The sequence below is a fragment of the Beta vulgaris genome, chromosome 8, assembly GCF_026745355.1.
Source record: "Beta vulgaris subsp. vulgaris cultivar EL10 chromosome 8, EL10.2, whole genome shotgun sequence".
Lineage (NCBI taxonomy): Eukaryota > Viridiplantae > Streptophyta > Magnoliopsida > Caryophyllales > Amaranthaceae > Beta > Beta vulgaris.
The window spans coordinates 7,554,515-7,565,589 of record NC_079209.1 but is presented as its reverse complement, the minus strand read 5'-3'; the positions used below and the strand labels follow the sequence as shown (position 1 = coordinate 7,565,589).

At 39.0% G+C, this 11,075-nt stretch overlaps 2 non-coding genes across 2 annotated transcripts; both read right to left on the bottom strand.

Annotated features, from left to right (window-relative positions):
* Positions 1-1,117: 1,117 nt before the first annotated feature.
* Positions 1,118-1,211, bottom strand: LOC125493032 (small nucleolar RNA snoR109). Its single transcript, XR_007269413.1, has one exon. It is a non-coding gene; the product is annotated as a small nucleolar RNA snoR109 (small nucleolar RNA).
* Positions 1,212-6,302: 5,091 nt separating this feature from the next.
* On the bottom strand, positions 6,303-6,409 carry LOC125493072 (small nucleolar RNA R71). The gene has a single exon (XR_007269453.1). It is a non-coding gene; the product is annotated as a small nucleolar RNA R71 (small nucleolar RNA).
* Positions 6,410-11,075: the final 4,666 nt, after the last annotated feature.

The following is an 11,075-nucleotide window of genomic DNA, read 5'->3' as shown; positions in this document are numbered from 1 at the left end:
AAGTTCAGATCCGGTTCTCATATATTGTTCGAAGTTTTTTGAGAAAGCAAGTTTACCTTATCCTTGTACTTGCAGCAAATCAATGCACAAAGTATGATAGTCATCTTTCACCATTCTTATTAAATTCAATCTTATATTATGCAAAAGATCAAAATATATAGCAATTTTACATGCGCTAAGATCAATTCACTAAGGGGTCGTTTGGTTCAAAATAAGGAATGGAAAGGGAATGGAATGGGATGAAAGGATGGAATGGAAATGAAATGTGTTACTTTAGACACTTGTTTGTTTTGATGTAGGAATTGAATCATTGGCCTAATGACTCCCTTACTTTTTGTTTCATGTGGTGTGAGAAGGGTTTCAAGATGGGGGAATCAAAATTGGGCTAGTAAGGAAGTGAAAAAAATGGATAACCCAACCAAACATAAAATAAAGGAGTGTGTTACCTCAATCCGTTTCCAAGCCTAAAATATTTCCAACCAAACGGACCATAAGTACTTTTTGGGGTGAGATTTCTCTTACCATTCCCTCTCCTTTCAAGTCATCTAACCTACAAATCTAACTGGTTATACAGTATAGTATAATCTTTTATCTTACCAACTTAAAAAACAATTGCAATCAAAATCAATTAGTCTGCACATAGCAATTTGTGTTAAAGTCTGAAAGTCCAACTTGGTATTTCAAGTAATTATACACAACTCAAACAACTAATTTGTCCTCCAACCATCTATTTTGATTATAATCATTCTCAACATTCAACAATAAGATCTATTTTATGGATAAAAAAAAACAATAAGATCTATTTTCATCAATTGCCCAAAGATCAAACTTGTTTATTTCTTAAATCAAAAGTTCAATTTTTAAACCATATTATTCCCAGATTTACTTTAAACAATATATACAGAAATGAAGAAATTATAATGTAGTCACTTATAGACGCAAAGTAGCTGGGAAATCACGCAGCATTGCCTGGAAAGTGACGAAATTTTTTAATGTGACGAGAAGGGCCTCCTAAAATGGCTTTAATTTATGCCATCTCCTCTTCTCTCCCTTCTCAAACCACCCACAAATTATTATTTTTGAAGAGAGAGAAAATATCAAATACTCCAAATTAGAGAAATGTTAGAAGCTCGGTAAGCAAATTAGTTGATGTAATTAACAACAATCGGCCAGATAGCTTCTAATGAACTCAATTAATTTTGCTACAGCCAATTTGGCCAAATTCAAGAGATTTTAGAGTATTCATTTCACTCTTCTCTTGGTACAAGTAGCCTAATGATTTTTACAGATTTATTTTGCAGGAAACAAAAGAAAACAAGAAAACCCAGATGAGAAATTAGCCCCATATTATTCTACAGGTTTAAATTTACAGAAAACCAAAAGAAAATAAGAAAACCCAGATGAAATTCTTTTTAAAAAGGGGATTTTAATTTTGCAAGCCATTGAAATGGTAGGAGCTGATTGCAGCGCTATAGTAGGGTTGAGTGTGAGAGAATAGGGGAGTGCGACACTTATTTATATCTGAGGATTTTGTGACGGAAGTTGTTGGGCTAGGTTAAGTAGAAATTTGGTTTTTTAGCCCAAATAATGTGTAGCTCCCTCCAAATTTCCCCACCCCCTATTATACAACTAAACAAGTACTTATGTGTAGGGGTGAAAGTTCGGTGTGCGGTTTGGATTAGGGCCTAATCCAATCCGATCCGAATAAAATTTAGATTTCAATTTTTCAATCCGAATCCAAACCAATTAGGGTTTGAATCCAATCCAATCCAATCCGAAATTTCATACTCTAGATTGGATCCGATCCGAAAATCCGATTTTTTTAAAACTTTAATTTTCCGATGAAATAAATTAAGCACAACAGCAGCTTAGTAGATTTAGGAAATGAGGAATTAAGTGCAGTTAGTGCTTTAGGGGAAGGATTGAAGTTCTATGTGTATTGGACTATGGAGTAGGTTTTTTTATAATAAAAAAATCAGTTAAGCGTTTAATCCCAATCCAGATACATAATACAAGGCATATTACTGTTCGGTTATATTGGATTTTTGGATCCAATTACCCTCAATCCAATCCGATCCGAAAATCCAATTTTTCAAAAATTCTCAATCCGAATCCAATCCGAACACAGTTCGAATCCGATCCGAATTACTAATTTGGATTGGATTAGATTGGATTTTGGATTTTATCCGAATAACTTTCACCCCTACTTATGTGGTAGAGTTGGTAATGGTTATGGTCGACAGATCGTGATTGATTATGAATGGGCTCATAAGTCATATTATCCGATGGAGACTAGGAGCCTGTTCTCCCCAGCTTATTTTTAGTTCAGTTCAGCTCTAATAAGTTCAGTTCAGTTCAGCTCCAATAAGTTCAGTTCAGTTCAGTTCAGCTCCATTCTTTTATAACTATTTTGTTAAATATTATTATGTTGGTATAATTTATTTTACCAATTACTCTTATTATTATTATTATTATTATTTAAATATATATCATAACTATTAAGTATTATTATTATTCCTATTATTGTCGTTTCTATATATTATTTTGTTTATTATAGCTTTACTCATTATTATTACTATTATTATTAGGAGGAACACGGTTTAGGTCAAAACACAAATAAATTCACTTTTTTTAGCCCATAAACCAATCAAATCGCGTCAAGACGTTTTATGATGTAATTTTCGCGGTCCAACCCAATCATTATTTTTATTACTAAGTATTTTTATATTATTAAATCTAATTATTAAAATAGTAATATTAATTTACTTCTTAGATATTATTGTTATTATATATCATCGTCAAGTATTAATATATTAATACAAATAATATAAAATCATTATTATTAATTATTATTATTATTAATTTATGATTATTAATATTATTTATTTATAACTATCATTTTAAAATATCCAAAATACTATTATTATTATTATTATTATTATTCATTATTATTACTTATCATCATAATTATTATTTAATATTCATATTATTATTGATTAAAATATTATTTATATATTTAATTTAATTCAATTTAATTTAATTCAATTCAGTTCAGTTCAGTTCAGTTCAGTTCAGCTGCAATAAGTTCAGTGCGGTTCAACTCCAATAAGTTCAGTTCAGCTATTTTATGCCGAAGAGAACAGGCCCTAGGTTAGGCTAGTTATAGGTCGAGAATGATTAAAAAATCGACAAATGTAGTTTTATCAAGATGTGGGTGGAAAATAACAACCAACACTTTTGAAACCACCAAATACCAACAATTTAAGATCAGAGACAAACCAAAAAAAAAAAAAAATACTCACTCGAACCACACTAATCCTTCGCTCTATTTGGAAGCTTTTCACCAACGACACAACTATCCAAATTTTATCCACCCATATCCCTACTGAAGACCTACAAGATAAATTTACGTGGAGCGAATCAAAGTCTGGTACCCTGCGGTTCAAGGAAGTCTATGCATATTTCCTAATTCAACAAGGTAAGTTAGATACGTCTCGAAGTACTCGACAATTCTGGCATAAACTCTGCTCTTCCGATATCAACCCCAAATGGAAAATTTTCACCTGGAGACTACTCAACCGAGCTCTAGCCACCAACTACAACCTGATTAGAAGAAACATACCAGTCCAGGCAAATTGTTACCTGTGCAAGATGCATATGGAAAACGAAAACCATCTTTTCCGGGATTGTGTCGTATTAGCACGTGTCTGGGCTTGCTCTTCCTTGGGCATAAAGGTTTGCTCTAATCCCTCAACACCTATAGGAGAATGGATTCAAAACTTCCTGAAGTTGTTTTGGAAAGAAGATGGCGTGAAGTCAGAAAGAACAAAATTAAAGATTTCATAGCCACCCTTTGGGCGATATGGATACATAGGAATAATGTCATCTTCAAGAAATCGGACGAATACCCTGTTTCAATTTTACTACGCAAAGATACCCTCCTCAAAGACTTTACAGAAGGTACCAAACTCAGAGAGTCACATATAACACCAGCCCATGCAGGCGCTAACAACAAGATTGAAATATTAGTTACAAGTAGTTCCTGTCAACGGGAAATCTACATCATTCTAGTGGACGGGGCCTGGAAACGGTATAAGCAACAGCTTCCACGAGCCGGAATTGGTTGGTCAGCCTCTATAAACGATATCAAAACCTTTGAAGGAAATGCCAAGATTTTGGCCTTAACGCCACTTTGATAAGTGCGTTTCTAACGCACTTTATGACTTTCTTTTGGCTTGTTTTAGCTCCCTTTTTCTCATTTTCTTCCTTCTTTCTCCTCACTTTTCCCTTCTATTTCATTCACTTGATCATACTTGATCATAGCGACATTTTGCTAGATTTTCGATCTATTTTGATCGAATTTCTAGCGCATATGCTTTCACCAACTGTTGGTGCGCCCGCACCAACTACGGAGTATTTTTTACAAAAGACAGAAGACTCAGGTGCGCCCGCACTTGAGGTCTGGTGCGCCCGCACCTCAGCATGGTGCACCCGCACCTACTTATGGTGCGTCCGCACCGTGCGTTTCGGGAATTTAATTTCGTTCATTAAACCCTTTTTCTCTTTTAGTTTTAGACTTACGCTTTCATTCTAGTTTTCACAGAATATTTTAGGGTTTTGTATCAGAGAGAAAACACTTTAGTTTCCATTGAGATTTGAGAATTGTTGATCATAGTTTGTGATTTCCAATACATTCAAGGTACTTTTCACTCAACTCAATTCAAAGTTTTAGTTTTTATTTCATTCTTTCCGTCTTTGTTCTTGCTTTGTATTATTCTCGATCTTCATTCTCTTAGTTTAATAATTGCGATTTCTATTAGTTTAATAATTTCTTAATCATGTTTAGCCTTAGATTAGTCATAGATTTATTATTTAATTGCTTAAACTCCATGATTAGTGAGTAGTTTCATATCTAGGATTAGGGTGAAAGTATGAATTAGGGTTTTAAATATGATGTTGATGTGATTGTGATGTATGGAGAAGTTTATGCATTGATCTTGGTGTTTTGAGACCTTAGGATGGATATTGATCACATTTATACTTTGGTATTTTGATTTCAAATGTTCTTAAATCGGATTTTGAACTATTTTATCATCCCCAAGAATCAACTTAATTTCTATACCAAGATATTGGATGGAAATTAAGGGGATCCTTCATTAGGGGTTTTCCAAACTTATTGAATCTCTTAATCAATTAACTAAAGACCTTTCGAGAGAGGATTTAGTTGATTGATTAAGTGATTACTCTTGAGGACCATTCGAGAGAGGACTCGAGTATTTTAGAGGAGAACTAAACCTTGCATAATCGTCTTTGTTGCTTCACAATCGCATTAACAATCATCATCCGTTCTTATTCATACTAGTAACCTTAACTCTAGTGTCTTTTATTTGATATTTAAACTCGTGATATTTGCTTGTTCGTGCTATTAGTTAGACTTAATTGTTACCAAAATCTTTCAAACCCCAAATACCTTTCAATTAGGTAGTCTGACTTGATAGACTTTAATCAATCCCATTTTCCCTGTGGATCGACCCTTGACTTGCCCTTACTATTCTCTTAGTAATTGCTTGTTAGGACTTATAAATATTGTTTGGAAAGCGGTTCTTAGTGCCTAACGACACACTAAAAACCTCTTATCAAAATGGCGCCTTGCCGGGGAAATTGTGCTATTGATTGAAGTATATTTTAGTTTAGTTTGCTTATTGTTTTTCTTTTTTTTTTTTTGACTGTGGTTGTTATTTGCTAATCCTCTGCTTAGCTTTGTTGTGTTACATGAGAAGAAGAACTCACGGTTCACCCACATTGCCTCTAGATCCTGAAATCGACCGTACATTGCGAAAGCTTCGGAAGAATTTGGAAAATTTGACTTTGGGTTCCGAGTCTTTTTCACCAATCTCAAGTACATCAAGTGAAGTTGAATCAGAAATGGGTGAAGCAAATCCACAACTGTTTAGGGATTTCGGAAATCCGGGTTCCTATGTTCTTCAAGGTGGAATTCGACTCCCCACCACCACTACAAATTTCAGCATTCACCCTCAGTATACTCGGATGGTGAAAGCAGAGCAGTTTTGTGGGGGTCAGATGAAGATCCTCTAGACCATCTCGACAGGTTTCTTGAGATCTGTGCCATGATAACAACTAATGATGTCTCTCCTGACTACATCAAGATGCACTTGTTCCGGTCCTCTCTTACCGGAAAAGCAAAGTCATGGCTCAAGAGCTTGCCTGCTAATTCCCTCACTACATGGGAAGAAGTCACAATGGCCTTCTTGAAGAAATACTTCCCGGAGTGGAAGACTGCGGACATAAGGAGGAAGATCTCCTCATTTGAGCAAGAGAACGATGAGACACTTGCCGAAGCTTGGGAGCGGTTCAAGGAGATGATCCGTTCATGCCCACACCATGAGTTCAACAAGAATCTACTCATGCGATTTTTCTATGATGGTCTTGATCCGATTTCACGGGCCAACCTTGATGCTGGAGCGGGAGGTCAACTATCTAAGATCCCGCAAGAACAACTTGAGTCCACAATTGAGGAAGTGATCAAGAACTACTCATGGGGTGGAAGACGAAGAGGTGCTCAACCTAAGAAGAGCGGAAAGTTTGAAATTGACCCCATGGATCAAATTCAAGCCAAGATGGACCAACTCGACAAGAAGCTCTCCAAGATCAATCTTGCATCGTCTACTCCTTCACAGGTAAACTCTTTTTCTTGTGATATTTGTGGTGGTACTAACCATGATACTTCTTATTGTGGAGGTACCCATTCGGAGCATGTGGCGGCAATTAATTCAAGAGGAGATGGATATCAAGGAAACCAAGGGTATAGGAACAATCAACAAGGAGGTTGGAGACAACCTCAACAAAACTACACCCAAGGATTCAACCAACCTCAACAAGGATGGAATCAACCTCAACAAGGGTACAACCAAGCTCACAACCAAGGGTATAACCAAAACCAAAACTATAACCAAGGTGGTTCCTCCTCACAAGGGTCCAACACTACCAAGCTCCACATCAAAGGACCAACAACCCAAAACCTCCCTCCAATCTTCCATTCCCCAAACAAAATCCCGAACCTACACCATCTTCCGATCCAACCTCTCTCCAAATTCTCCAACAACTCCAATCCATGAACCAAATTCTCCAAAACCATGAGCAAAGGTTTCAAGAGCTACAAGCCCACAACAAAATGCTTGAAACCCAAATTGCCCAAGTAGCTGAGAAGAATCCCTCACCCCCACAAATCAACTTCCAGGCCAACCCATCCCTAACCCCAACCTCCATCAAGCCAAAGCCATTCATTTGAGGTCGGGAACAAGTTATGCGGGTCCTAAGATGCCAGATGGGGAGTTAGAGAAGGATGAAGAAGCTGAGGTTGTTGAGAAGGAGGATGGAGCTGAGGAAACTGAGAAAGAGGAAGTTGAGGAGAAAGATGAGTCACATGTTCAAGTTGGTGACAAAAACCATTGCCATCACCTCCACCAACCAAATCTTATGTGCCTCCGGTTCCCTATCCTCATAGGTTGGTAGAGAGAAAGTTGAGTGACAAGTTCACTAAATTTCTAAATGTGATGAAGAGCCTGCAAATCAACATCCCATTCCTTGAGGCTATGTCTCAAATGCCAGCTTATGCTAAGTTCTTGAAAGAGATCCTCTCCAATAAGCGAAAACTTGAAGATGAGCTTATCTCCCTACCTTACCAAGTGAGTGCTCTTGTGCAACGAACTATGCCCAAGAAGCAAAGAGATCCCGGGAGTTTCACCTTGCCGGTGAAGATAGGTGACTTAGAGCCTAAGGGTGCACTGGCCGATCTGGGAGCAAGTGTCAATTTGATGCCCTTTCTATTGCAAAGCACCTAAATTTCCTCTTCATCCTACGCGCAAAACGATTCAATTGGCGGACCGCACTGTGAGAGTCCCTTGTGGTGAGTTGGAGGATATACCGATTCAAGTTGGGCATGTGTTTGTACCATGCGACTTTGTGGTGATGGATATGGAGGAAGATCCTGAGACTCCTCTTATTCTGGGAAGAGAAGCTCTAAAGATTTGGGTGCCGTGATAAACTGAAAAACGACACAATCACGGTTGAGGTAGCTAATGAGCGGGTGGTGTTTGAGTTCTCTAAGACATGAAGAGACCTATGATGGAGAAATTTGCGGGTAAGCCTAGTGGAAGATGAGGTAGAGGACCATGAGTGTGGATAATTCTGGGACGATTTGTGTGCTACTTACCGACGACCCTTAGCTTGGACATGGAAGAGGAAACGCAAGATGAGGCTTTGAGGTTCTAGCTCATCATCCACTGATAAAGAGGAGTGTTCTAAGCCTCCTCCCAAGGTAGAGTTCAAACCCCTTCCCTCCTCTCTTAGATATGTTTTTCTTGATGATGCATGTACTTATCCTGTTATTGTCAATTCGAGTCTTGATGACATTTCTATATCAAAACTGATTGGAATTTTGCAAAAATATAAAGATGTCATTGGGTATTCGATTGATGACCTTAAGGGGATAAGCCCTTCTCTTGCTATGCATCGTATCCATCTCATCGATAGTAATGCCTCCTCCATCGAGCATCAGAGAAGGCTCAATCCCAACCTCAAAGAGGTTGTGAAAAAGGATGAAACTACGTGAGCGGGAATCATCTATGCTATCTCAGATAGCAAGTGGGTGAGCCCGATTCACGTGGTTCCAAAAAAAGGAGGCATGACTATAGTTGAGAATGAGAAAGGAGAAACAATCTCAACTAGGACTGTCACTGGGTGGAGAGTCTGTATTGATTACAGAAAACTGAACAAATCCACCCGGAAAGATCATTTCCCCCTTCCCTTCATTGACCAAATGTTGGAGAGGCTTGCTCGTCATTCACACTTCTGTTTTCTCGATGGTTATTCCGGATTCTTTCAAATCCCCATTCATCCGGATGACCAAGAGAAAACCACCTTTACTTGTCCGTATGGGACATTTGCATATCGAAGGATGCCCTTTGGTTTGTGTAATGCCCCATCCACTTTTCAAAGGTGTATGACAGCAATCTTCTCTGACATGCTAGAAGATTCCATTGAAGTGTCTATGGACGACTTTAGTGTGTTGGTTCGTCTTTTGACACATGTCTGGTTAATCTTGAATGTGTGTTAAAAAGGTGTCAAGAGACGAACCTTGTACTGAATTGGGAGAAGTGTCACTTTATGGTCGAGGAAGGCATTGTACTTGGGCATAAAGTGTCGAAAAAGGGTATTGAAGTAGATCCGGCAAAGGTTTCGGTTATTGAGAAGCTTCCGCCACCGAACTCGGTGACGGGAGTTCGTGCTTTCCTTGGACATGCTGGTTTTTACCGCGTTTCATCAAGGATTTCTCTCAAATAGCCAAACCATTGACGAATCTACTTCAAAAGATGTTGATTTTGAGTTTGATGAGTCTTGTACTAAGGCTTTTGAAACTCTTAAAAAGCCCTTACTTCTCCCCATTGTGCAAGCTCCGGATTGGAGCTTGCCTTTTGAACTAATGTGCGATGCTAGTGATTTTGCAGTGAGAGTTGTTCTTGGGCAACAAAAGGAAGGGAGGCTTCATGTGATAGCCTATGCAAGTAGGACTCTGGATGATGCTCAACGGAACTATGCAACTACGGAGAAGGAAATGTTGGCCGTGGTTTTGCTTTTGACAAGTTCCGTTCCTACTTGACATGTAATAAGGCGGTGGTGTATACGGATCATTCTGCGGTCCGGTATTTGATGAGTAAGAAGGATGCCAAGCCTAGGCTCATTAGGTGGGTGTTGCTTCTTCAGGAGTTTGATTTTGAGATGAAAGAGAAGAAGGGGACGGAGAATGTGGTAGCTGACCATCTTTTTCGCCTCCCTCTTGATAATCTGGAGGAGATTCCTATCGAGGAAGATTTGAGAGAAGAAGCATTGTTCGCCATTCTGAATAATGAGGTTCCATGGTTCGCGATTATGCGAATTATTTGGCTTGTGGGATTGCCTCATGGTTTTAGTTCCCAACAAAGGAAGCGGTTTTTCAAAGAGGTTTCAAGGTTCTACTGGGATGACCCGCTCCTTTTTAAGAAGTGTGATGATGGAGTGTTTAGGCGGTGTGTGCCTAATCATGAGATGACCTCGTTTTGACTCATTGCATACTTTGGCATGTGGAGGGACGGTGGAGCAAGCAAAATGTTGCTAAGGTGCTCCAATGTGGTATGTTCTGGCCAACATTGCAAAAGGATCCCGGGAATTTGTGGTGGCTTGTGATAGATGTCAAGAGTGGTGTGCTCACAAAGCGACACGAGATGCCTCAACAGAACATCCTTGAGGTTGAGCCGTTTGATGTCTGGGGTGTCGACTTTATGGGTCCATTCGTTCCTTCTTGTGGGAATGTATACATTCTTTTTGCGGTGCCTCTCCTACTAATGACCATAGTAAGTAGACAAGCTCTTTGAAAAGATCATCTTCCCTCGATTTGGGGTGCCCCGTGTGTTGATCAGTGATGGCGGTTCACACTTCGCCAAAAAGCAATTAGAAGCTCTATTGAAGAAATCGGGGTGAATCACAAAGTAGGTCTTCCTTATCACCCCAAACACAGCCAAGTTGAGGTCTCGAATCGAGAGGTTAAGAACGTCCTTGAGAGAGTGGTCAATAGGACACGAAAGGATTGGTCTTTGAAGCTTGATGACGCTCTTTGGGCTCTTCGCACGGCTTTCAAGACGCCTATAGGCACCACTCCCTATCGCTTTGTTATGGCAAAGCATGTCATTTGCCGGTTGAACTGAGCACAAGGCTTGGTGGGCAGTTAAGGAGCTCAACATGGATCTTCACTTGGGAGGAAGCTCGAAAAGAAAGGCTAGTGAGCTGGAAGAACTTCGTTTTGAGCGTATGAATTCTAGATATACAAAGAGCAAACGAAGAAATGGCACGATAACCGGATTCAACAACGAGAATTCCGGGTTGGGGACAAGTCTTTTTTCAACTCAAGACTAAAGCTTTTCCCGGAAAGTTAAAGTCCAAGTGGTCGGTCCCTTTCTCTGTGTTGAAGACTACTCTATGGAGCTTATGAAGTTATGGGTGAGAACGGCCATTTTGGGTTA